Source organism: Protopterus annectens, chromosome 3.part1 (assembly GCF_019279795.1).
Source record: "Protopterus annectens isolate FY-2018-M chromosome 3.part1, PAN1.0, whole genome shotgun sequence".
Lineage (NCBI taxonomy): Eukaryota > Metazoa > Chordata > Ceratodontiformes > Protopteridae > Protopterus > Protopterus annectens.
In genome coordinates, this window is record NC_056732.1 from 589,154,604 (window position 1) to 589,181,456 (window position 26,853).

The following is a 26,853-nucleotide window of genomic DNA, read 5'->3' on the forward strand; positions in this document are numbered from 1 at the left end:
CAGCTGATATAACATGTGGCTTACTGTGAAGTGAAAACCATAATGCAAATTTTTGATTTGAAGTGACCTGAACAGACTTATGCAAGTCATTACCTGAGAATGTGGTGGGTTTCATGTGCATTCAAAAACATAAATATCTGTTTTATCTGGGCTGTAAAGCTGTCTGTGAGGTAAGCGATGCTGTTGAATATATTCATTGTGTTACTGCCTGGATGTATTTATAATGGTCAAATATTTAAGTAAACATGCATTTTTTAGATACATTACAAAAAGCCTGAATTATGGAAAATAAATTTAGTAACTGCTTAATGATGTATCAGGTTTGGTCTTGAATTTCTGAGACACTTTTTGCACTTAAAAAAATGTTGCTTTCAGGCATTCTGCCCTTGTACTTGTGATTTGCAATAGGATCATAGGAAGTAACTAGGCTAATGGCCCTAGGGCCCTTACAAGCCTAAACAAGTTCTACCCTTGTTTCCAAAATCAACACCTATTGCTATTGTCCAACAGATACACAGGTGGAACCCCTGGGGTGACTTTACAGTTATTCATCCAGTCGTCCAGTTTGCATTTGAAGAGGGCCAATGATGTACTCTGTTTGACATAAAGTGGGAGTCTTTTTCCAAAGGTGTATTAACCAGGGGTGGCTCATGCTATAGGACTGCAGGACTGTAGCCCCCCACCTATAAATTCCCCATTCCCCCATCATAGAGCATTTGAAAATAAAATTAAAATTTCCAGACTCCGTGCATGTATGCTTAGTTCCTGACTGCCGTGGTAAGCAGACCAGAACTCCACGCATGCATGTGTGCTCATTCCTGAGCTCCAGACTGTTCTGTTAAGCAGTCTGGATAGGGAAGGCAGGAAACTTCACCCTTCCAGCCCAGAGGTCTGTGCGGTGATGACCACACAAACCAGAAGGTCACCAGATTTCATCACCCACAGGCTGGAGGCTCCAGCCTCCTCACATCTTACAGGAGACCCAACAGCATGCACAGGCCATTATGGAGGGCAGAGACAGGTGATCGGGCTGCAGGATTGCTATGGAGGACTTAGCTGGGCTGCTGCAGAGTACAGGATCACACAGAGGACAGAGACAGGTAGTGTGTGTGTAATGCCCCAGTTGCTACATGGTGGTGGGTAGAGAATAAGGCTTGAACCCTGTACCTTGGGCCCAAGTGACAAGAGCCTGAATTCCCTGCCCACCACCATTTGTAAAACATTTGCAGATTTTTGCCTCATATTTGTTCTGTTCCTCATAAAATCTGTGGTTTCTGTATTTTCGTTACTTAATACAGCCAGTACTGCAGTGGTGCAGTGGTAGCATTGTTGCCTGACAGCTACAGGTTGTCTGGTTTGTTTCTTGGCTAGGGTGCCTTCTGTGTGGAGTCTGCATGTCCTCCCTGTGTTTGTGTGGGTTTGCTCTGGTGTCCTCAATGGATATTTGTCCCTATTTTTTGGACTGTATTCCCCCATTATTGGCTTTGTCCAGGTTTTTTTGTGCCAAGGTTGAGAGCTATGGTGATAACTGAACTCACTGAATATGTTTGGGGCTATATTCCCCCATTATTGGCTTTGTTCAGGTGTTTTGTGCTAAGATGTTGACAGCCATGGTGAGAACTGAATTCACTAAATGATAGCCATTTAAGTTTCCGTCTTCCTTTTTTCATAGAAATAGATGATTTGGCATAGTGGTATGTTGCTCTGACTGTTTTGCACAGGGCCCTGGGTTCAATACTTGGCAGTGAAATGTATGGTGGTAACACTGCATTTTATTCTAGCAACTTTCCAACATTATACAAGCAATGTTTAAAATGTGTCCCTGGTTTTGGCTTTTGTCCCCAAATAAATTTTGGCTTTTTCCAAATTTCTTGTGCTGCAAAGTTCAGAGATACAGCTGAGTGTCGAGTAGATTTTACAAGGAGCTGAGAGCTGCAGGGGAACAAAAGTTTAGTGCTGCTTAGGCCAAGTCTGCTTGCACTGTTAATAGCAGAACAGGTAGTGTACTTGCTTTTGATGAAGAAGGCTGTGGGTTCTACTCCCACAGTAGGTAGATCCATTGCTGATACTGTACTCTGTTGTAAAGGGGATGGATGCTGCAGTCCACTTTGGCAAAGATACCTAGTAACTATGAACCTGTTATCAGTTTGCCATCCATTCCCTATTGCGATATTACTAGCTTATTGTTTTTTTAATGCAACATAGGCAATTTATTCCTCAAGGCCAACAGACACTTTATTTGTAGATGAAACAATGATGTATAAAGTTGCTTGCTAGCAGTAACCTCTTCATTAATTAACAGATTTCTTTAATGTGGAATTATTTAGATGACTTTTACTTCTTCAGAGATCGGTCATATTTAGTGATACTGGTGGACTGTAGAAGTTTGAGTAGAATTTTATGATGGAAATATTCTGAATTGGGCAGTTTTGTCATTATTGGTGCATGCATTTTGTTTCATTGTTTACTGGAAAAATGTTTAAAACAATAAATTTAAAATTACCTCTAACAACTGTACTGTATTGTACAAGGAATATAATTTAACACAGTCAGGAAGGTGTATCAAAGAGCATGTGTATGTTTCGGGTTCTGGCGTGTAGATCGCGAGACAAATGCCCGCGAGCTACATCGCCGAAACCAGAAGGCCGCAGCACCGCTAAACCGTAGAGCGGTGCTGCCGAAACGTAGTAACGCGGCGGAAAGATGCGGCGGTGGGTAAACAGACAAAAGCAGACAGCCCCTAAGGCAAACACGCAGGCCGTCAACACACAGCATACACGGCCGGCAAACACACGCGGATCGGCGCGAAACACAGCACAACGGTAGTGCTCCAAAACAGTTGCATAAGCAGTCATAAAACAATTACTTACCCTGCTCCAAAACAGTTGTATAAGCAGTCATAGAACCATTACTTACCCTCACAGCCCCAGTTGTCCACGCAAACACAGCAAACAGTCGAGAAGCAGGAAGTAAAGTCCCCAGCACGTAGAGCAATGCACAGCACACTTTACCCAAAAATGCTGCATAGAAAGCAGGCATGTGTCAGGCTAAACCCTTAAAGGTACAGACACAGCAGTTTCAGGGTCAATAGACCAAACACACTATAACCTGTCTGTGTACTAGTAGTAAGCAGGGTGTCTGTAGTATAGGACAAACCCAGATAACAGGCATGCCTGCAACAAACAGTACCTACCCTGCTAGAGCCCCTGAGTGCAGTTGTAGGTGTGAACATGCCAACCTGGTAAAGCATGACACACTAACCCAGTAGCAGGGGATATAGTAGCTGTAACCCATCTCCGACTCCACAGTAGAGTAAGACATGCAGCTTCTGCTAAACACGTCATGGTGTCCTGTTACAGAGTATAGACAGGTACCCAGCCCCATGTAGGAAGACAAGGGTGCAAGACAGAGGTACCTCCCTAAGTAACATCTGCCACTTAAGCAGACACCAAGCCCTACACCGTGATTGGCTGGCAGCAACAACAGGGAGTTAAAGGGGGCTGGCACAGTACACACAGAACCTGTGCTCAATCAGGCATCGTGGCCTCTAAACAGAGTACAAGCATACGGCAACCCCAGGGATGTGTTAACTGTAGACAGTGCAACCATAGGGAAGAGACAGTCAGAGACGGTTGGAGGCACAAAGCTGTATAGGGCCACTGAGACAGACAGAGTTACTGCACATGGTATAAGACAAGGAGGTGTAAACCGGTGGCCTACTGTCTGGAAGGGACTGTCTCCAGGTTCAGTAGTATATCCCATACCAAGCTCCACCGGCTGTGATGGATTCTGAGAGACCATCTACAAGTGCTGCAACCATGCTGGAATGTATGTATCTGTATAGCCCTGGTCTGATTGGCAACAGATACAGCACAGTGCCCAGCCAACGTGGCAAACCCATGCTGGTGGTGGAGGGTACCTCTACCATTTGGAACGTGAGACACCACCAAAACGGTACTGGGCATGTAGTGAGCGAGAGCAAGGCATGCAGAGGACGTGCCATCACTGTTCACCAGGAAGAGGGTGAGGAATTGCTGAAATCACTGCCACACCAGCACGGCCCAGATGCAACAATGGCACAAGTGGCTACATTGCGAGCTGAACTGCGGCAGAGGGCGTAACCGCAATGAATTGCCGAGCTTGGTAATGCAGAGTGTGCTAGGTACAGCAGATGACAATGTACTGCAGGAGATGCCTTGTCGCGCACCCTTCAAGAAGCATCACCAGGGTACGGCAGCAGGCACGGGCATCCATGGCTACACCTCCAGCAACCCTTGCAGATATTGATGCCAGCCAGTATCCACTCCGTAGTGGCAGCTTCATCCTTCGTAGACGGTCGGATATGGATGGTACCGCTTCCTTGGTAGTACTTACTACAACACAGAACCTGACTGACCTGTGCAGGTCCGACTTTGTTCTTGGTGATGGCACCTTTCCCACACGGGCCGATATCTGTCACCAGCTATATACATTACATGGCTGTATTGGCACCCCCACCGCAATGAGGATCGTGCCCCTGGTGTACTGTCTCATGACACGGAAGTCGGAGTCTGCATACACCACTTTGTGGGAGGTGCTGAGGGGTATGGCAGCTGACCAGGGATGCACTTTGTCACCACAGTATATCATGACTGACTTTGAGAAGGCAGCAATTCGTGCCAGCCGGAAGGCATTCCCTAGGAGTATTCTGAAGGGATGCCTATTCCATTTTGCACAGATCATCTGGCGACAGATCCAACATCACCACCTTGTCGCCCTCTATGGCACGGACACTGCTTTCTCCATTGCCATTCGCAAGCTGATAGCGTTGGCATTCCTACCTTTGGATGATGTTGTCCCTGCATTTCTGGACATTGTGGCTTCCCTACCAGAACGTGGCCACCCGATTGGTGTATTTCTGGACCATGATTATGTCCGGGGCCACCACCAAGTATGCATCCCGCTGTTCAGTACAGACACGAATGCCATCGCCATACCCTCTGCGGTTCTGGAATGTGTCCGATGTCTCTGAGATGGACTTCCCACGCACTAACAACCAGGTGGAGGCGTGGCAACGCCGGGTTGAAGGTATTGCTGGGTCGCCCTACTGTACAGCTAGCTGACCTTCTGTGTGTTCTGCAGCAGGAGCAGAACCTGACGGATACCCGACGTGAATCTCTTCTGAGGGGATGCCTGTAACACCGCGTAAGAAGGCTATTGTAGTAAGGAGCGCCGCCTAAAGCACATCTTACAACATAAGTGTGACTACACTAATGTGCAGGATTTCCTCCGTGCTGTGGCACATTTCTACAAATTATGATGCTGTCTGGGTTTCGTATGCACCAAGCACAACACACATCACATTGCATATTCAATTAATAAAGGCTTTGCCCATAGCACACGGGTTCCATGGGTACCACTTTCCTGCCCACGCGGCATGCTATCCCAGCAAGATTTTCCGTACCAACAATTGCACATGGTGGCTTCTAAGGGGTACAGTGTATCACCTGTGGTGGTTTGTATATGCCTCCTGTGGTTAGGGTGTAGGGGTTCCCCAATTTTGATAGGGAATTGTCCACAGTCCTTTGTCACTGCAGTTAAATTGTCATCCTGCCATGTGTCCACATCCAGCTGTCTCATTGCAGGTGGGTGTCGCACCGCCTAGGGTGCCTGGACCCGTGATATGTTTCATATTCAAGGCTCTATGATTTGAAAAACCGCCCAGAATTAATCTTTATCTGCCACTGGCAAAATGTATTTTCTTTGAATGTGGGTTTCTCAAATGCTGTTTCAATGAATGTGAGTTTCAAGGCAGAGAAGTTTTAATACTAAAGTCTATTTTCATTGTCAGACTGCATTGCTTTGTTTAGCAGATATCTATTAGGGTTTATGCTGTAAAATATAAAATAAAACTTCAAATGATATCCATATCATCACAGAAGTAAAGCAGTGGCACATTACAGTGTTTATGGCAAATGGGGTGAAATAACCAAGGAATGGGACATTGGAATGGCTGCAGGGGGACGCTTCCATTCGACCATGATTTTGTGAGGGAGGGCAGCAAACTCAGACAGCCCCAGCTGAACTATACCTCTCAACTGTCCAGAATTTTGCAGAATGAATATATTTTTTGCTTATTTTTTGGTTTGTTCCTCATAAATTTGTGGTTTTCTGCCAAATCATTTAGGATTGAAGTCACTAAATAATGACAGACATTGAGTTTCAGACATCATAACCTTCAGAAAATGCATGCTAAAGCAAGACCTGTTATTCTATCAACTGTCTTAAATTTATACAAGAGCAATTTTTAGTACTTGTTTTGTATGTTCCCCAATCATGTTTTATACAGCGCAGCCCGTTTGCGGGGCTGCGCTGCATTTAAACATCGGCGAAAAAAAAAATTATATTTTTATTATTTTTGCATCGGGTTACCTTGCCAATGGCCAAATATTTGGCCATTGGCATGCTGCCTGACACATATGCACCCTTTATTTGGAGCTGACATGGCTCCGTTGTGATTTTTGCAGAAACGTACTCAGTTGTCAACTGAGTACATTTCTGCAGCTAAAACGTCTCTTACACGGGCTGGTTTCTGCTTCGTGGATCACTAATATACCTCATTTGCATACTTTTCGGCTGCAAGTGAGGTATTTAGCATGTCCACACCCAGTCCGTGTAAGGGACGTTTTAGCTGGTCTCTTACACGGAGTTTAGGGCTGTTCCTGGATCGTGAGGCTTGCATGGAGTGTTACACGTCTCTTACACTCCGTGCAAGCCTTCGTGGATCCTGCCCCATGTTTTTAAATTTACAGTTTTAGATTAGGTTAAGAAAGATGAGGGGTTAGTAGCTGATGAACATTTACTTAAATCTGAATTGATGTGGCAGTTAAAGTTAAATGTTTTCAAAAAGCCTGGATTAAATGAAGTATGTTCAGTTTTATCAGTGTTAAAATTAAAACAACTGGAGGTATAACAACATTTTACTTTTAGTATACAGTTTTTATAGTGTCTGTAGCCTCTGATAAGCCATCTTAATTACTTCCTTTGCCCAAGTTATTGCCTTCTGACAATGACAACAGAACTATGGAAAGGCTGGGTAAGGTTTACACTTCTGCTGCCCTAGTTTTTAGAGATATTAATTATAAAATCCATATGTCTAGGTATGTGTGACACCACAGAGGAGTCAGCAGCAGGACATTTATATAGAAAATTACAATATTCAGGCTCCCTATAAAACCTATCAGGCTTCTTGGGAGCAGGGGCAGAGAATCAGGTGCATGAGAGACTGGAAAAGCATTCAGCAAAGCAGCTAAAACAGGAGGAATAGCCACAAGTTTAGGAGATTCCAACTGCATAAACTCATAGTATCTTTTGTAAATATCAGAGACCAGATCACAGTCCCGCTTAAAAAATCCATCATCCTAGAGAATGTGTCTCCAAAAGAAATTTCAGCAAAAGGAATATCAGGACTAATAGATTCCTCGTCCTCTGACGCATAGTCCAAAGGACAAAGAATTTGAGCAGAATAAGTCAGGGATTTATCATCAGGATCTGCCTCATCCTCAGATGAATCCTGTTCTCTAAACCTTTAAGTGAGACCAAGGAGGAGCTGGAACCGAAACCCCTTGAGGAGGCTTTAAGGGCACTAAATCAGTAAATAGCCCCTGAGTGCAGGCCTGTCACTCACTTTCTGGATCCCTAGGAGCAGAAGAAACATGTTTATTTATTTTTTAAGGGAACACCCCCCCCAAAAAAAAAAAAACTGAGAAGTCTCAGACGCAGGACAGCAATCGAGATTTATAGTAGCAACTTCTTCCCCGAGTAAAATGTGAGGATCTCCCCTAGGCCCCTAAGAAAAAATCAACCGTGGTTCCTCCTGAACATCTAAGACAGACACCTGCAAACTTCTTTGCATGTGCTGCCAGCTGGATCCTCACTGGCCTCCAACACAGTCGTGGCAGAGAAATCTGACAACACAACTGGATGAGCCTCTGGGTTTGTAACAACCTAGGGAGAAGCTCTTAGCAGAGCATGGAGAGTGGAAGATTCCAGTCATACCTTTTTCACCTTCTTCTTCCCTAACAGCTGACCCTCTGGGCAGGAGATTCCTTCCACTGTATCTTTAGCGAGAAGCTTAAGATGCTGATTCTCATGATACAAGGAAAGGAAATAATTACTGCAAAGGTTTTTTGGGACAAATGCCTAACAAGCTGAACAAGATGTATAGTCATGGGAAGCTCCTAGACAAAAAAGACACTTATCGTGATGGTCTTTATGGGAAATCTGTCTTCCACACTTGCATTTACCCTTCCTGGATGACATTAATCTTAAGGAGCACAAAAAAAGCAAGAAAAAACAAAAACATCAACAGGGCACTTATTTGTATCTGCTAGAAGTCAGCAAACAGGCACAGGTAGCCACTGGAGAATGAAAATGCATTCAACTGTCCAAAACTGGACGCAAGTAAACAGGCTTGTGATAAAAATATACATTCAGACTGGCTGCAAAGTTCTGATTATGTTAGGCCTGAATCTCATCTTTACACTATGCAAGGAGCATTTTGGTGAAGTTTGGCATACCTTAAAGCAACAGTAGTCTTTGGTAGACTGGCTGGACATTGGGCTTCCATGGCAGGGAGTCCCATATGTTAGGAATACTGCAGCAGTGAATGTAAGGACATCTACCACTCCATAAAAGTTTATTTTTCTGTTTTGACAGGAAAAAACATTTTCAACCACTATGGTAGCCCCACAACTTTAAAACAAAAACACAATTTCTCCACAGAAAATAGTTTCAGAGATAACACTACTTCTACTCTGGCAGAAACAATGAGTGCTCCATTTAAAAGTATGTTACAGTCTCAAGACAATCCATTAAAACACAACAGTCCTAGCTTTAAAATAATTTTTTCTGAAGAAGAAAGTAATAAAACATTAGTAAAATAAGAAAATGGAAGTTTTCCTCAAAGGGAACTTATCTGCTCAGCTAAGGAAAGCACAAGCTGACCATTGATCCTCAAAACTTCAGAGGAGTCTACTCTTCAGCAGCAGTAATGATGTGTATGGCTTGGCACCCACACTTGTCTTTTAGTCAGCTCAAGCTGCTTGACAGTTTGGGTGTGTGGAAAGTGCCCTGAAGCTTTGGAAGCTGGACAGCTGTTATATCCCCGGCAGGGTATAACCCATATAGTTAAGGCGACTGCAGCAGTGACCAATATGAAGGGCATCTTATATTATCTTAAAATGTTGTAGGGAAGAGTCTATTTGATATTTTCACATTTCTATGCATATTTTCATATTTTTGGTGTGTTTTTGAAATTAAAGATTTGTTTCTACTGCTGTTAATTTATTCCAGTACTTCTGTTTCTTTTTGGCACATGTACCTGCCATACAATCAGTTTATGCAAGATGTATACCAACACTTTCCCTTCTGTCAGTTACCTTACTAATACAACATACTATGAAAGCAAAGGATTATTATTAATTAAATGTTAACCTCACCCTCAGTTCCCACAAAGGCTGACTTTTCTAATGAAATCAGCAGGTATTCAGGATTCCAGAGAGATGTACTTCAAGGTTCTCTTACCTTGGCTGTCCACTCAAATAAGTATGAATAACATCAGGAACATGTAAGAAGAGGAACATTCATCTTCCTACCACAGGAACTTTTACAACAGTTGCCAATATCCACTTCTTATTCAAAAGGTCAAGATTCATGCCAAAGAAAAATATTTGATGAATTAGTGCATTTCCCCCATTACCTTCTTTTGTAGCAAATCATCTACTAATGTTTAAATGGTGCTACCCTGTGGTATAGGAAAGGTGTCTAACAACCATGTTTGTCGATGCTAGTGCCCATATTGTAAACTGAGCACTCCGTATTTACTTGTATACTGAAGAGCTGAGTTCATTGTCACTCCATGAAAGTGTCCCAATCTGTGTTGAATGATTACCACCCAACATATTGGTATTGTGACAATTGTCTGGATAGCTGTTACCTAAAATGTAAAAAACACATGCCTTCTCATAAAGCATTAATGCAAAAAAAAAAGTCTTGCATTTCCTCTAGTTACTAGAATTCTTATGCTGTAAAAATGAGAATATTTTTTTTAATACCGGTTTTAGCTTTTCTGGTTTTAAAAAAGTGCACATCTTGCAAAAAAACTGTACTGAGTATATATAATTGATTATTCAAATTCATTTTAGTATTGTATCTAGTAAGAACCATATATAAAAAAAGAAAACATTCTGCATGTTAGTATTTGTGCATGTCTGTGTGTGCATATGAGTGACATGGGTATATGTTTCCTTATCATTCAGGAATGAAGAGGAACAAATCGTAAGTGTTTGTCCATTGTAATTCAACAGATTAGACTTGTCACAATGAACCATTATCTGCCACCGGCAACATGATTATATTTCTAAATCTTCAGATGTATTTACTTACAAACAGCAATACAGCAAGATAATGTATGAAACTTTGGAAATGTTGCCACCTTGCATACTTGCTGTAAACAAACCACTCAAGTATGTCTACTCTAACATGCTATCTAAAAATCAGCATTAAAAAGAAAAGAAAAAAAACATACAATCTAAAAATCAGCATTAAAAAAAAGAAAAAAACAAACAAGCAAACAATAAAAGCATGATTTTGAGACTTAAAAAAGGGGCTTGAAATTCTACAGTAACTTGCCCATTTCCTGCAACCAAAAATAAATGCTAAAAACAGTACCATTCTACAGATACCTTGACATCTGGTTAGAACCTTTGCTTAATTTCCCACATCACATTCAATTCACTAAAGCAAAAGTTTATAAATTACTTTTCTGCACCAGAAAAAATTCCATCTTACTCTCTTCCTCACCTGGGCATCATTGGGGAAAGGAGTTCTCCTCCCTAAGGTTGAATATGATGCGTCTCTCACAGCTTAAATATGGTGCCACCTCACAGCTTGAATATGGTGCCCCTGTCATTGCTTCTTCCTCACAAAGAACTGTACTGCTTTGCAAGACACCTTCAACAGTGTATTCCAGGTCATTAACCTTTCTCCAATAAAGATAAGATCACTTACTCTTTCAAAAGCCACATGGCTGCCCATACCACAAAATTCTACCCCCCCCCCCCCAGTACTATAATATCTAAGCTGGTTAGGTAAGAAAGCTTGAACTTGTTTGCTCTGAGAATTCCAAAATGAGCTTTGCCTTCGTATAGTCAAAGGGCCCCCTCTCGTGACACACAACTTTTGGAAACTCCTCCCTCCAATCTGAAATTTATAGACCATGCATTTTTAGTTTCTTCTCCCAAAATCTATGAAACCATCCCTGTAAAGCTATATAAAATCAATGCACTCTTTCAGAAATTAAAAAAAAATAACAGCTGAAAGAGTTTCTGTTCAACCAAAGTGCACTCTCACTTCTGTTAAACCACTTTACAATTCACCAACTATTTTACTCCCCATTTGAGGATATTGAAACTACTACAGCAGTCATATGCCCCAGAACTTTATTGTAAGTACACAATATCAACTTGTACTGCTAAACAAATTTGCAATTGCCCTACTTCCTAACCTACCTACCACCAGACCTTGCTTCTACTAAGCCAGGTTTATGCAAGAAATTTTGTTTATTTGCTGCATTATTAGTCTAGGTGTTTTCTTTGCTGCTACAAATGATCATAATCTTGTAAATACACACTTTAATAAAAATGTCAGACTTAGCATTTGTATAGCCACCTGTCATGCCATACAGTGTTGGACAAAACAATACAGCCACGTTAACTTACATTTTTGATTTGCAAAGTGGTTCTGGATGCATCAGAGCTGAAGACCCTATTCAAAAAAGGCTGAACAAACTTTGAAAATTGATTCTCATAGAAGCTACCATAGCTATAATTATATTTGCATTTGTATATTAACAGCTGGATACCACACAAGCGCCATCATCCAGGAAGCAACTAAAATTCTGCATTCCTGAACTGAAGATCTGCATAACTGTCTAAAGTAAACAATTTAACACTACTTGGGTTAGAAGGAAGGACTAACAGGTAGTGTATGGTTATTTGCAAAATAAATTCCTAGTAACATTGTGTCCAATGATTGATGTATGTATATCAAACTCAGAGCCTCTTCACAGACTTTCAGGAAGTTTGTTCCCAATTAGCAGCAGACTGCAGACCCTCATACTAAAACATTTTTCATCAAAGGTTTCAAAGGACCCCATTGTATTTGCCTTCCCTATGTATGTTTATAGTTCTTCTGTACTTACTAGGCTATTGGTATGCAACAATCTTTAAGAGCCTTACCTTACATTCCCCTGGTAGTTTTTAATCATGGTGGTGCAGTGGTAGCAATGTTGCCTCACAGCAATAGGTACTCCATTTCAATTCTCAGTAGGAGCACCTTCTGTGTGGAATCTGCATGTTCTCCCTGTGGTCAAGTGGTGTTTGAAAAACATGTGTAGAATGGGCGTGGCTTCGTTGAAGGTTGGGTGTCGAGCTGACACCTTGGCACCCGTAAAGAAATCTGCTACCAATCATTAGCGAACCGGAGTTCCGCTGTGGTAACCCCTAACCGGGAAAAGCCAAAAGCAAAACAACATTTTGCATACAATAACCCAGAGATGGGTTGAACAAGGATATGTTGCGAAATTTACATGTTTCTACGATCCATGAAGGACAGGGTGGTAAAGCAGAAGTAAATATGCGGTTACTTTTCCATTCATCCAAATTACATTTTAATAGGGTATGAGAAGTACTTCTCTTTATGTAGACCAAAAGATAGGTCCACACAAGTGGTATTCTGTATGATGCAAACCTATCCCTCCAACATGTTCTGTTTATTAGGCAAAAGAGATTGAGATCCCTTGAGATGGTGTTTATGATACTGCCGGATACCACACAAGCGCCATCATCCAGGAAGCAGCAAAAATTCTGCATTCCTGAACTGAAGATCTGCATAACTGTCTAAAGTAAACAATTTAATGCTACTTGGGTTAGAAAGAAGGACTAGCAAGTAGTGCATGGTTGTTTGCAAAATAAATTCCTAGTAACATTGTGTCCAATGATTGATGTATATATATCTAACTCAGAGCCTCTTCACAGACTTTCAAGGAGTTTATTCCAAATTAGCAGCAGACTGTAGACCCTCATACTAAAACATTTGTTATTAAAGGTTTCAAAGGACCCCATTGTATTTGCCTTCCCTAAGTATGTTTATAGTTCATCTGTACTTACTAGGCTATTGGTCTACAACAATCTTTAAAAGCCTTACCTTACATTCCCACGGTAGTTTTTAATCATTATATTTTGCATACAATAACCCAAAGATGGGTTCTACAAGGATATGTTGTGACATTTATATGTTTCTCCTATCCATGAAGTACAGGGTGCTAAAGCAGAAGTAAATATGCAGTTACATTTCCATTCATCCAAATTACATTTTAATAGGGCATGAGAAGTACTTCTCTTTATGTAGAATAAAAGATAGGTCCACACAAGTGGTATTCTGTATGATGCAAACCTATCCCTCCAACATGTTCTGTTTATTAGGCAAAAGAGATTGAGATCCCTTGAGATGGTGTTTATAATACTGCCAGACTTTCAGACATGCAATATGTCTGACAGAATAGGGTCTGTAGAAGTGCTGTAGGTTCTAAAGGCTTCAAATCTTGCACCTTTAATACATGAGACAGCACCATTAATGGGATATGCTAACTTAGAAGCTGGGCAGCATATTCCACAACCTTGTTGCTCTGCTATGAAAAGGATTCCACCCCAATACTGCCTCGGTTATTGGGAGAATAACATGTCCTAGTTGTGTCTAGTGCCCAGGGTGTGATTTGAAAAAAAATGATATTCATGGAAGCTGCTGTAGCTATTATCATATTTGAATTTGTATATTAAAATTAGATCTCCTATCAAATCCATAGTTAACTGAAAAAGGATATAATCAATTGACTCTGCATTTATAATTCAAAGACCTAACTTTAAAAATGTGTTTGTTAAAGGATTTCTGAAGTAATTCCAATCTCTTAACCCTTGTAGAAGAATAGCTGCATGCTGCAGCAGAGCACACTAGAGTAGGTCTGATGACAGCTTTAAACATGGATACAAGCAAACTTTCATCCCTGCTTGAGGGTTTTCACAGTATCCGCAATGACTAAGTAGCAACGTCTCATATAGCTGAAGACATGTTGGCTTCAGACAAAAAATTTATCAATAACTACTTCAAGATCTCTAACAGAGTAGGCTTCAGCCGGGAGACTAGGAGGACATTATTAAGACTCTAAATGACAGGACCTATATGATTGGGCCGTATACTCTGCAGCTTCATGGGACAATGTGCAAGGCTTCATTTGGGCTTTGTTATGTGGCCATTTCCAAGCTGTATGACATTCAAATCCTGAATACTCCTAACTGTAGAGAGTGGATTGCTGACAGTACCAGAAGCCCTGCAAATCTCCTGGATAAATCAGCAGCAGGCAACTATTTACTTCTACTTACAAACAATTCCTTTCATCCTCTAGAAAGGATGAAATGCTGCTTGATCCTGAAGACCAGATTTACAGTGCAGCTAAAACTTAGCTTTTCTATAGACCTGTAAAGGTGGGGCTTCAGTTTACTTTTGAAAAGGCCCGGCTGTCAGAATCAGTAAAGCAAAGAAGTTACCTACATTACTGGCACATTACAGAGTTCCTGGTTGTATTTTTATTTATTTATTTATTTTTATTGGGATAACAATGCTTGCAGCTGATTACTTTGATCAGTTCACCAACTATTTACAGGGATGGCTTAACATGGTTATTCATTTTGTGGCAACCACCATTTTAAGTGACTTTAGACTGTACTATTTATAATATTGTGGTACTCATTATTTTTTATTGGTGGCACTTTTAGATAGCTTTGTTAGTTAATGCTGTCTGTATTTTGCTGTATTAATGTACATGGCTTAAATACATCAATTGCATTGCATGCCTTGCTCTGAAACAAGTGAATATTGTTTGTGAGCAAATGGAAACAGCAAGATAATATGATAGGTGTTAGGAAAGTATGTTCCTAGGTTCACACTAGGCTAATTACCACCAGGGTCTTTACAATCTTAGGCTTGCAACCCAACCCAACCCACTTCTGTCCCAGAGTACTTTGGATGCCTATATAGTGGTTTATGTTAGTAAACAGGTGGGGGTATGTCAGTTGGGGATTAATTTACTTACTGATGATGTCTGTCCATCAGAGACATGGGGTCCAGGCTGGGTGTGAATTTGTGATTTCCCATCCAATGATCAAGGTTTCTTTTGAATAAAGTCAGGGATGAGCTTTTATTCATATAAACTGGAAGCTTATTCCATAGCATGGGAATCCTTTGAGACATATATCAGTCACTCCAGCAGATTCTGTTCATGTCACAGACAAAATTTAGGTCATTAGATCTAGTGTTTCTAGTGTTGTTTGTCATGTGCACGTACAAGAGATCTGTCAGAGCTGGATTCGAGGACACTATATATGCTAGGCATAAATTGCCTCTCAGTAACCTGTAGGAGACTGAGTACAATGATAGGACCTTAAGGTGATCTTTGTAGGACAGGGTATTCATACTCTGGATTCTCCTGGTGAGGAATCCTTCAAGGCATTGCAACTGCTGTAAAAGCCTTGCTATGTACTTACCCAAGGAGACATTGTACAAATAAGGAGAGTGGTACTATAACTTCCTTGGACTTGATGCCATACCATTTTTTATGAGTTGGGTGACTATCTTGGCTATGTGTTGGTCGAACACAAGATTACTGTCTGCATATGCTCCCAGATCACTATCAGCTAAATTCTTATCATTGTTTAATTGATGAGGTCATGAGCTTGTCCCAAAGGACACTATAATGCATTTCTTTGCATTAAATTTTAACCCATGGTACCAGACATTTGTTTGTGTTAGACCCTCTTGTAGGATGCTGGTGTCATGGCGAAATCTATGATAGCTCCCAATTTACAGTCATTTGCAAACTTGGTAAGTCAGAGGTCTTTGATATTAGCTGTGATTTCCAAGATGTAGATGCCATACATTAGTGGGGTTAACCCAGAGCACTGGGGTACTCCACTGGTGACCTGTCCCCTGCAGGAGGTGGTATCGCCAATTTTGACTTCTTGGGTCCTATCTGTGAACCAAATGGCAAATAAATAAGTTATATAGGGATTTATGTCTAGTTCTGAAACTTTGTCAACAATACCTGAGTGGGGTATCATATTGAATGCTTTGGTCAGGTCACAGTAGACGGTATGCACCATTTTTCCCTCATTCATAGCCTTGATTACACTCTCAAAGAAGTCTACCAGGCTGAGTAAGCAAAAACTTTCATTAACAAAGACAAACTGGGATGGGTCCAAGGCCTGTAGGTTGCCAATGTCTTTGCTGATCATTTCCATAATAATTCTTTCCCTGGCTTTGTATATTCGACTTATCAGACTGATGGATCTGTAGTTCCCAGGGTCAGTTGATAGTCTACCCTTATTAAGAGGGATGACCATTGTGACCCTCCATTCAAATGTAGTTGAAAAGTCCCTCAAGTGGCCCTGTCAGGTCATGTTTTAGGCTATTTGGGAGGCAACTGAGGATATTGCCGCAGGCCCATTAAAGCAGTGATTTTTGCCTTAGCAAGCATAACAAGGACCAACTCCTGATTAATAGTTGGGAGGATATGCTAGAAGGGATTTCACAGGAAGGGTGTGGGGAGTGGGGGGGAATTTAGAGCTTAATTTATCAGCCAGTAGATTTGCTATGCCCCTCAGTCAATGAAGGTTGTGCCATTTATCGCCAGTTCTGCACATTGCTGAGTATTACCTTTCAGATTCTTGACATAAGCGAAGAAGGCTTTGCAATTGTCCTTAGCCTAGGAGCTTCTCCTGAGATTGTAAGTGGCTTTGTTGAACTTGTTTCTTGTTTAGTTGAAACAGATTCTTTCATCTATGAGTACTAGGTCCAATATATGTTTGATCCTCTAGTTGGAGAGTGCACTGTTTTAGTTCAGTCTGTTCTAGGGTGTTGTGTTGAAAAAGTCAAGGAAACATTTTGCCTGCAAGTTAGAGGCAGTTTACATTTCCTAGTCTATAGAAAGGTGATTAAAGTCTCCCATGAATAGGGTATTTAATTGGATGGTGAGCACCTCAAATAGATCTAGATAAGAATTGTGAACTTCATGGGTCATAGAGGCTGACCTGTAGGTGGCCAGGACATTGTAGGGAACCTTGTCTATGGAGACTTGAATGTGGATGAATTCCAGGACATTATCCTGTTTAACCAAACTAGAGTTGTACTTGCTGCTAATGTAGATTGAGACACTACCACCTTTAGCTCCTGTCTATGATGCTGTTGGTCTGATTGTGTGGAAGGCTCTCCAGCCTTCCACTGCCGGAATACTTTTTGCATCTTTAAACCAAGTCTTGGTAACAGCAAAGATGTCTACATTCTCCAGAGTGAGAAGAGCTTGTAGGGTGTGGAGGTTCTTGTTTAGGCTTCTAACACTTAGCAATAGTACTAGACCACATTTGCAAAGAGAATCACTTCAGCTAAACCCAATTCCTGAACTACCATGGTCAACAGTTGCAGCTGATATCTGAATGGAACAATCAACACTACTTAGTTTTGATATACTCTTATTTGAATTGGTTTGAGATCAATCTACTACCTAACCCAACATCCACTGAGATTGTTACTAAGCTGAAACGTCATTTATCAGTTCAAGGTATTCCACACAAACTTCTTTCTGACAATGGTACTCAATTTACAAGCCAGTTGTTTTGGAAATTTGCAAAAGACTGGGACTTTGTACATATCACTAGTAGTCCTGAATATTGTCAGTCAAATGGTCTAGCTGAATGTGCAGTACAGAGTGCAAAGCAATTACTTGAAAGGTCAAAGTGTGACAATACCGACGTGTTCCTGAATTTGTTTAATCTCAGAAACATACCTTGTGACGATACTCTTGGCTCACCAGCTCAAAGACTACTTTCCAGGCAAACTAGAACTATGCTACCATTTGCTTCCAGTTTGTTGAAGCCTAAACCTAAGAACTGTAAAGCCATCAAGGCTCAACTGGTCAAGAAGTGTAATATCTATAAATCTTGTTATGACAGATCGAGCAGATTACTTCATCCATTGAGGGAAGGAGAGATGGTATAAATTCAGACCCTGTTTCCATACCAGAATGTGTTCAACATTCTGATTCCATTCCAGAAAATCTTCCAGACATTCCACAGGCCAAACATTTTACAGAGACAGTTCCAGTTGCTAAATGTAATTTCCAGTGGTGTCACACAATATGGGCAAGTATTAAAGCCAAGTGTGAAATGCGCAGCAACGTAGACTTGATTGTATATATGCGTGTACTTAGTATTGTGTAATGCGTGACAAAAACAATTACCTGTGGTTTCTGCATGCTAAATAGACATAGTATCACAAGGTCCATTCTCAAAGAGGGAGGATGTAGATTAGATTGCAAGTGAAGTGTGCTTTATCTTTAAGAAGCATGTCAAGGCTGTACGTGCACATATAAATTCAAGACATGTGCACTCCCTAGCACCATTTTGTAAGAGCAGCCACACTGAGAGCATGCATGATTGTAGTTGTTAATTTTTAAATAAGTTACTTAAGTTAGAGTCAGTAAGCCTATATAGAGATGTGTTTGTATAGGATAAAGCTGTTTAAACAGAACCCATGAAGACTCTTATATTGTGTCCAAAGTAGGAGAGCAAAACCCATGGAACAAGATTTGACTCCTTCCATCTTCATTTGCCTACTTTCTGACTCAGGGGAGGTCAGTTAACTAGAGAGTGCTCCTGGGATTCCTCTCAAAAGGGACAATTTACCCACTGATCTTACTCAGTCAATAAAAAGGTAAAGAAAATACAGCAACCTCCATGGCGGTGACCAAAATGGGGCCATGATCAGAAGGAGGTGGCACTTAGAATGGATTTCAACTTTATAACTAAGAAGTTCAGACATTTTTGGGGATACTAACAGTATATACATTCTATCTGGACTTTGTTAATGTGTTTTAACTATATCCCTGATAGGTAACTATCCAGTAAAACTGCAGGATTAAGTGTATAACTGATACTGAGGGATTGGACTGCCACAAATAGGATTCAGAGAGCTTAGGTGAAAAGGACAATATTAAGAATAAGTAATGTGACTAATGAAGTAGTGTACAGGGGCTTAGTCCACTGTCTAGGACTCTCCATTACATTCCCTTCAGTCATATCTGAAGCCAATCAGAAAAGGATCAACCTCTTCCTTGACAAAACAAAGATAATTACAGAAATATCTAATTAGACTAAATGTAAAGAAAGACTTGGAAATGGCAAACTGAAAGGGTAGAAAAGGAACTAACCAGATTCTTTGCATGCAAATGAAAGTACTTTCATTTGCATGCCACTGTGTAGTGTCATCAGAGCAAAGCAGAGATGATGGTGACAGAGACAGAGACAGAGAGAGAGAGAGAGAGAGAGAGAGAGAGAGAGAGAGAGAAAACAAGAATGTTAGAGAAGGAATCCATGGAGGTGTTCAAGGATGCATGATAAAGTTGTGAAAAGCTGAATGGGAATAGACAACAGAAGTGAAGCAAACTGTCAAATACATTTAATGTACAAACTAGAAAAGTTAATTGTCTCCTTTGCCATCCCAGAAATAGAATGTAACATAGTGCTATGAAGTATAATATAAAACAATGTAATTTAATTAATGTCAGACACAAAATGCTGGATCTGTATTTGGAATTGAAGGAAAAAGTTGATAGAGGAGTTCTGAGTAGTATCATTTCAAGGTGGGTCTGCAGAACAAGTTATTTCATATAAATGGAAGGATTTTTTTCTACTTGCAAGAAATGCAGTGAGGGATTTAAAGGAATTTATAGCATTCTTTAAAGATGAAGTGGAGCTTTGCAGACAGTACACAGTGGAAAGGAGTGGTAGAAGTGACTCTTCCTGCATCATGCTATTAATAGATTTCAGATTGCAGTACACATGGAAGGAAGGTAATAAGAACATTTTACTATGGTGCATGTATTGCAGGCATAAAGGTTGTGGTGACTGGCACATGAGGATAGGGCACTTCCAAAGACAGAAAAATAATGAACAAAAGTACCTAGAAAAATAGTAGAAAGACAGGGAACGCTGAGTGCAATGGGTGCTCTGTATCCATTCAGCGCATGTTTTTTGTATTGTTTCTTAAACCAGGAATGGAAGTACGGAAACAAAGCTCTTACTTGGTAAATAAATTTAATAAACGTAAACTGAAAAAACAAGTCAGCCAATGCACTGAAGTGGTGTTGTCATTCGCATTCATGATAGTCAAGCTATAAGCATTATAGGTAATGTTGTAATGTAAGAGATCTTGATTTCAAAGATATGCATTCTGCCCTGAAAACAGCCCTCATTTGTTGAGAGGTGGCACCTAGTGGACTTGGGGTGTTACGGACTTTTATTGATAGTACCATAAATAATCTGTGTCATAGCAAGGGTCATATCTTGTGTGCCTCTACTCGGCTTTGATGTTTTATGGACTTCCCCCTGACAGTCCCATATCTCATCTGTGCCATAGCAATACAGACAAATTATCATACTTGGTGTTGTACCTCAATAAATATGCAGATAAATGTATACAACTTCAATACTGTTATACTAGCATCTCAGTTCAGGCAATGTCTAAACTTCATCACGAATAGTAAGCTTTATATAGTTTTCTATTAGAATATTTTCACAATACAGCATTTTTCACTATGATTGCAGTCTGACCATTTTCTCTTAATGGGTAAACCCAGTCTGGTCATAATATAACAATATTGAACAATTTTGTCATAATATGTAAAGAAAAAACAGAATATTTTACTTTTTATGCAGAGTTTGACAGGTCTTCAGGACAGAAATGGTAAACTGTTTAAATAATTTTATCGTCTTATCAACTTACACATTTATACATATTTTTAATTCACAGTATATATTAATAACTATTCACAAACTATGATTTGACATTTTTAGTGTAGCAATAAGGATAGCTCACTTTTACAAGAGGATGTTGAAAAGTTCTAGGCCTGACCAGGAAGGGAATGACTTGGAGCCATGACTTGGAGCCATGAAACTTACAAGTTATTCAACATATTCCACTCAAAACCAAACTAATAGGTCTACTCAGAACCAAACTACAAGTCACAGGACAACACACCAAAGCAGATCCCCACAAAAATAAATTATAACCCCAAATACTCAGAAGTATGGATATTGGCAACCATAATTGCAAAACTGACAACTAATCTGAGAGTGCACCTGCTGTTTTCTGATAGAAACCTACAAAATAGTGAAGGGATGTGAAAATAAAATCTACAAAACTTGCACATCCCCTTTCTGAACCAGCCAATTCACTGGCATATGAAAGTATTTTCTTTTTGTTTTTTTTAGTCACTTCAGCCTTTATGCCTGTAATACATGCACCATGGTAAAATTATTTCTTTTCAACAGCTTCCATGCACTTGATTAAAAACATCATTTTTATTGAGCGTGTAACTACTGAAGATATCAGTTACATTTGCCCTGCTTTTTGTGTATCTTGTAAAGCTAAATCCTTGTTTTTAAAGTTTCTACTCAATTTTTGTTCACTTTTGTCTTGCAGATTTTATACAACTCTAATTTCTATTGTTAAATCTTTCTACTGAGTTAAAGTAATTGTGTTCACCGAACAGACCTTAGTCATTCCTTCAATTCTAAATCTGTTTCTCCAGTTTGACACTTATTTGATCATTATAGATATATATCACACAGTTCTATCTCTTTAAAACAATTTTCTGTGATTTAAAGAAAAGTGGCATAATATCAGTATATAACACAGCATCTAAGGTCCTGACCACTAATGAACCCTGCAACATGCATGTTCTTTACAGGAATATAAAAATATATTTGAAAAAAACAACAAAGTAATGATCTATTTTTTTCAAAGGGGAGGAAACTGTTCTAGCTATTTAACTAGGCTTGATTGCTGGCAAACCTTCTAGTCCTAAAGTAGACAAGAGTTACCTAAAACACCCAGCAAACTCTTTTAACGTGATATTTCTGCAAAGAATTAAAACCCTGTGGACTAAAATAAGACTCATAAAAAACAGCTGTTTTCAGACTTTCAGAAAACTAGGTTGGATAATGATATAAAAGCAATGGGTAAGTGGATGTGAAAGCAATATCTCTTTAATTCATGAATTACTGTCTTATTTCCGGCAAATTTGTCTAAATTATCTGAGAAGATATGTGCTTAACTTGCACCATGATGAAAACCTGACATCCGGGGGTGGGGGGCAGGGTCCTTCTAAGATCACTAATCTTTCTTCTGTATCCTTCTCAGTTGCATCCAAATCACCATTTTAGATTACACACTCATTTTCAAATAGAATCTTTACTCACGTCGTAATTCAAGCCCCCCTCCCCACACACACGCACACACATACACAAACACACAAAACAAAAAGAGGGATAGAGGGAGGGAGAGGCTACTGCAGCAGTGAACATTCAAACATATACTGTTACGGTAAGCTTACTTGCACAACTGTACCATGTTCATCATATTGATCACTACTGCAGTAGCCTTAGCAATATGGGTGATTACTCTAGCTTACAATATTTGGGAAGTGGAAGGGTAAGGGTACAGGAACCCCTGGAGAATTGTCCTAGCAAAGCCTGATCTGGAACTGGAGATGGAATCAAGCTTGTAGTGCTTTGTAAAAATATGAACTGAGGCCCAAGTTGCTGACTCTAGAATACTTCGAGAATCTAACCCTTCCAAAAAGCCATAAAAGAAGCCAAGGCCCATGTAAAGTCTGCTTTCACCATTCCTGGAATAGTTTTGTTGTGATGAGAATAACAAAAGGTAATAGCGTGAGACACCCATTTGGAAATAAATCTGTTTTGGCACAGGTCGTCCCTTCTTTACCTTCATAGGAAATGAATAACTGATCTGAATATTTGAAAAATGTTGCTCCATCAAAATAGTACCTGAGTCGTCTGTGCACATCCAAGGTATGGAGTATTCTTTCTCTCTCATTTTTAGGTTGAGGAAACAAACAGGGAGTTGGATAGTTTGGCTTAAAGTAAACTCAGATAGCACTTTAGGCATAAAAGACAGATTTGTTCTCAAAGAAACCCTGTATTTGTGGTAAATGAGATGGGGTTGATTAAAAGTATTAGCTTGCAACTCAGCTGCTCTTCTTGCAGAGGTCAGAGCAATCAGTAAAACTGTTTTCCAAGTTAAGAACCTCAAGTCAGCCAGATTAGCTAGTGTAAATGGTGTTAAGTATTACCTTTTCTAACACAAAATTAAGATCCCAAAGAGGAGCCACCATTTTTCTTTGTGGTTTATTATGCAAAACCCCTTTCTAAAGCATTTTGACATGAGAATGCTTTAAAAGAGGAGGATCCATGTGCAGACATGCTGATATGGCTAGTAAATGAACCCTGATGGAAAAGTAAGAAAGGCCAGAGGATAGTAACATACAAATATTGTAAAAAGCAGAGAGTCATTAGTCCTGGATTTATACTGGTTATGTTGTTTGCACCAAACAGAAAACCCTTTCCTTTTGCTAATATAGAATTTACTAGTAGCAAGCTTTCTTGCCTCTATTAGTATCTGCTGCATGTCATCACTTAAAAGGTGCTTAAAGAGAATGAAGACCCTATCATTCAGGCAGTTAGTTGAAGATGAGTGGGTTGGGATGAATCGAACACTCCTGTTCTTGTGTGAGTAGATTCATTGTATGAAAAAGCTCATGGCAATTGTCATGGCCATTTTAAAAAGAAGTGAGAACCAGGTTTCCATGGGCCAGAAGAGGGTCACCACAGTAATCTTGGGGGAATTTTTCTGAATCTTCAAAAGTAGCCTAGATGTTAGTGAAAAGGGTGAAAAAGTATACAAGAACATTATTGTTCATGGGAAATAAGTCATCTGTCTTTCAGGCCTTTCTACATGGAGTCCTAGAGCAGCATTTAGCCAGCTGATTGTTCAGCGAGGGCACAAAGAGATCTACTTAAGGAAATTTCTGAAGCTGGATCAAATCCTGGAAGACCCTTAATCTAATTTCTATTTTTGAGGTTCTGCCTTTGTCCTGCTCAGCTTGTCTGCCGCACAGTTTTATACTGACAGGATGTAGGATGCCTGTTGGGTAAGACTGCGCTCTGAAGCTATATCCCAAGCTAACATGGCTAGTCTATAAAGGGGGTAAGATATGGTCCCTTTTTGCTTGTTGGTGTACCACTTGACTGCGGATATTTTCTGTAAGAACTTGAAGATGTTCACAGGACTACAGATGATTCAGAGAGTTGAATGCCTTTATCAGAGCAAGTATCTGTTTTATGTGTATGTGCTTGCATCTGTCTTTGATGTCCCAAACACTTTGTACATTTATCCCCCATGAAACAGCTTCCCAAGCAAAGTCTAAGGCATCTGTTGTGACTTACTGCTTTAGAGTGGGGGTGAGGAGACCTTAATTTAGGGATATTCTGTGTCTCCACAAAGAAATTCTACTTCTGAGAAAAAGCAGGATTGGGATTTGAAAAGATAGTGGGTGTCAGTGCTGGGACCAAAGAGACTTCATATGCTACTGTATCTTTCTCATGTAGAGTCTTACCAGGGTATCATGAGAATCATAGATGGCATGAGACCAAAAATCCTGAAGTATTCCCCTCCCAGGGACAGAAAATGCTATAAATAGTTCTAGTTATATATCTACTTTTATCCTGTTGAAGAAAATCTCTTTCAACTCAAGAACACAATCTTGTGTGATGGAGTAATAAATACTTTTGAAATTTCTCTTAGAATCCCAGTTTGTGTAAGAGATCATTCACCAAAGTGAGAGATTCCGGATGTTTTGAAAAAGACTCTGTAAAAATAATCAAGTCATTTAAATATGGAAAAGTGTGGATACCCTGTGTGACAATGTGAGATATTGCCAGCTATGCCAGAAGAAGTGCAGTGAATGTGTAACATATGCTAGAACAGCTAGCTGGAATTTTGTATATCAGACTAATTTGTACAGATGCGTTTGTTGAAAAATGTATTTGTAAAGCTGCTTGTGTTAAAAAATGTATCAACAGTGTGCCCTACTGGGCAGAAAAGAAATGTACATGCATTATTGTAACAGTTTGAATGTATATATTGTAACAGAGGATACTGGAAGAGAAGAGGTTAATCTCAATTCACCTGACTTTGAGAAATAGTAAAAAAATTAAATTACTGGGCCTAGACCATAAAGATGTTATCTCACAGTTTTGAGTGTAGCCAGAGACAAAAACCTGTACTAAGAAGCTTCCTGCATTGTTGTTGGGGTGAACTAAGTACAACTCTGAAAGTATGGAAATTTGAAATTGTTTTATGACTTCCAGGAGCTGCAGCAGATCTTAGCAAGGCTTTGTGTGTGTGTATTATTGACACATATGTGATAAATCCTGACATTTCTAGCAATGGGGGATTGCATGGGAACCAGAAGTCAGATTACTAGATGTATGTGATGTCATTCTGTACAGAAATAATGTTTTAATACTAGATGAGACTGAAGTCTCTAGGCAGTCTTTTTCTTGCAACCCAACATAGGATACATCACCTACTTCATCTTGCCTTGCTGTAGTAAGTGAACCAGGGAATAGTAACTCTTTAGATTAGTCAGGAAAATATAGTGAGATTACTTAAGTCCTGTTTTTCTGTATCTGTGTGAATCTATTCATCTGCGTTATTTTTAATATTCCCTGTGGTTGAAACTCTGGTGTCTACTACAAAAATATATTTAGTATTTTCATTTTCTTTTATTATTTATTGTTAAATATATTTAAGCTTCTTATTGTGGCTGGTCTATTTACAAAATTTTTAAGAGTATTTGCATATATTTATTTGGTGATAACTCTGGTCACTTCTGAAGCCTGGCTGCTTAGGCAACATTACCATTTTTATTAACATTAACTTCACTCAGTATAACTGGATACCCTTTTACGACCCTTATAGTAACTGACTGGTAGTGCAGCTACCTTATAGTCTGTGCAAAGTTGGTAGAGTGGGTAATCTGTTCCAGCCTTTCCCAGGTGTGTGTGTGTGTGTGTGTGTGTGTGTGTGTGTGTGTGTGTGTGTGTGTGTGTGTGTGTGTGTGTGTGTGTGTGTGTGCAAATCAAACCTCAAATAGTGTGTGTGTGTGTGTGTGTGTGTGTGTGTGTGTGTGTGTGTGTGTGTGTGTGTCACCAAGCACTGGCTTCACAGAGAAGGTGTGGGAGGAGTTGGCTTGGAACCATAGATAAAGACTCAACTCCACAGCTGTGCCAGTGGACAGCCTTACTGGGATCCTAGAGGAAGACAGATATTAAGAAATCCAGACCTTGGTCTGACTGTATTTCCTGTGTGCTCTTAAGGGAAATTGTACTTGATGCAGAGAACTGCATCTGGAAATACTGGGTGCATCCATTTGCATTTCAAGTCAACGTTCCTCTCCAGTGTCAATGGTGAGGATTCAAGCTCCTTGATTACTGTCCCAGAGTGAAGACATCACATTCTGTAGCCTGCAATGAGCTATAACTGGAACTAGAAGCATTGGGAACATTCTTGATGGAGTGGATAATCCAATGGATAAGGCAGAGAACTGATAATGTGATCAAGACACATACAACTTTAAGAAATGTCTGAAGTCTAGATGAATAGGGCTGTGATCATAAACATCTTTTAAACTGAGTTTTATTAGAAAACTTAAATGAAGAAGAAGGGCTAGTAGGTTGTGAAGTGACAGCATTTTGCACTTAAGCCCTATCACAAACTGGTTTAGGAAAGAAAGGTCCAGAACTATTCTCCAAGTATTCTTCTTCTTTGGCACCAAATACATCC